This window comes from Monodon monoceros, unplaced genomic scaffold, assembly GCF_005190385.1.
Source record: "Monodon monoceros isolate NGI ecotype Baffin Bay Population unplaced genomic scaffold, NGI_Narwhal_1 Super_Scaffold_14, whole genome shotgun sequence".
NCBI lineage: Eukaryota > Metazoa > Chordata > Mammalia > Artiodactyla > Monodontidae > Monodon > Monodon monoceros.
Window position 1 is genome coordinate 61,163,057 of NW_021703770.1, and position 2,213 is coordinate 61,165,269.

A 2,213-nucleotide genomic window follows, 5' to 3' on the forward strand; every position below is an offset into this window, starting at 1 on the left:
CTGAAAATAAGCATAATTAAGGGATGCGTAAACCTTGAAAGTCGAAACTAAAATGAAACTGAAATCACCTGTTAGTCATATGTGGGATTTTCTAATCCAGTGATAACAGAGTCTGTATCACTGTGACCACAGTACACTCCTTTTTAACCATCACATTGGGGGAAGGAATTACATGGCTCCTTTTACAGGTTGACTAGGTTACAAGCCTTTACTGTATTATCAATTAAGTTTTAAGAAGACACAACTTGCCTCACAGTATATCTAAGTGGACAATTCATGTTTGAAAGGGAGAGAGAGATTCTTGAATCTGAAATACTCTAATAAAGAATTTATCATTAACAGAGCCTACTTATTTTTTCAAACTGTATATACCTTCTCAAACCCTATGCCCCAAGAATATATGATTGTTGGTTTCTATTTCGAAAATAAACACTACAGTTCTTCTATTTCCAAGCCTTTGCTCAAGTTATTTACTATTTCCTTCTACCTCCATCTTCCTGAAGTCCTATCAGTCTTTAAGAATCAGCTCAAAACCCACCCCCTCTAAGTTTTCCGAGATCTTCCCAATCAATTTGATTCTCTCCCTCCTCCTTGCAATCCCATCACTTCAGCTATACTTCTCTAGGATTTACCCACATATGCTTTAAAATAAGATCATATACATCTCCTTCCTGGTAATACACCTCTAGAAAGCTAACTATCTTATTCATTTTAACACACACCCACACGTCCACAACAGTAAATGTAACTGAACAGAATGTAAAAATCATTGGTCTTATTTGTTGGGGAGGAACTTAAACTTCAAGTCTCATTGCTAAACATATTCACAAAGACTCAATTTTCTCTCTGTAGCCTATATCTTTCTTCTGAGCTCAACCCATATATGTCTGTAGATTTCTTTATGGGGATATCCCACAACCACAATTTAAACTAGTCTAAAACAAGTTCATTACCTACCCTCTGTTCCTCCTCTTCTGCTAGTGTCTAATGTCTCCTTCTATGACTCTACTCAAGTCACTTAACTTTTAAATTATTTGTTGGGCCCATTTCTTCATCTACCCAGTGAAGAGCTTGACAATGAATTCAATGAAATCTTGATGGAAGGCACAAGGGAAATTTTAATTTAAAAAAAAAAAAAAAAAAGCTAAGGGACAAGAGAATGGAGCTGCCCATGTAATCAGTTCCACCCTCTTTTCAAAGGTTTGCTGACTTTCCAGCAGAGAATTTTTAGAAAGGGAAAACAGCTTCTTGCCTGAAGAGCTATTAACAGATAGCAGACAAATAAATAAATATTGGTAAGCTGAAAATACCTGATGTAGGGAATTTTGATGGTTATTCCAAGCAATTTTTAAAGGACTTATTGCTTGCCTTCCCGTTGCAAAGGGGATAATTTACATGATTATTTCAATGAAGGTTTTTGAAACACATGAAGAAATAGACCTTTGAGACACAGGCAAAGAAATCTGTCACACATAATCCAGGTGTGTTTTCAAGAAATCTGGAGTATTAAACTGATTTGTAAAATAAATACTGTATAAATAGCAAGAGTCCTTCCTTCAGGAATTCCTGACAAAAAAGGATGTTAAAAATGCATGTCCATGTTTATTGCTAGTAAATAAAAACAAAATTAATCTTTGTATATTAAAAAAAAAATGCACGTCCAAATTGTAGAACCACAGGCATCTCATGTGTCAAGTTCTCACTTGTTTTGAAAAAGGGGTCTGGGGTGTCGGTTACATAATTGCCATAACTGGATACAAGTGATCATGGGATCCGTGCATTTCCTTTTAAGTACACTGTAACTCGATTTTTTTTTTTAATGGGGAGGGTTAGTTAACACTGGGGTAGTTAACGCTCAGCGGATTAGAAAAGGACTCCTTACAAAGATAAGTACTTCACGTCCTGGACCCAAGCCCCCAACACGCAGGCCACCCTGCTTCTCTGGGTAGGCGAGCGGCACGAGGCGGGAGAGGAGCTCCCTGAATCCGCGGGCACGGGGCAGGTGCTGGCGCAAGGCAGCGAGACGAACAAGGCTTCAGACGCAGGGCTGGGCTCACAGAACGCTCACCTGGGCAAGTCCCCAAGTCTCCGTCTTGCGTTTGTGAAGTGGGCATAAAAATAGTGCCTTCCCTCTTCACGTTGGGAAGCTTAAATGAGAGAATGGCACTCAGCACAGCAGCAAGCACTAAATAAACCTTCGTTACTGCTGTTTA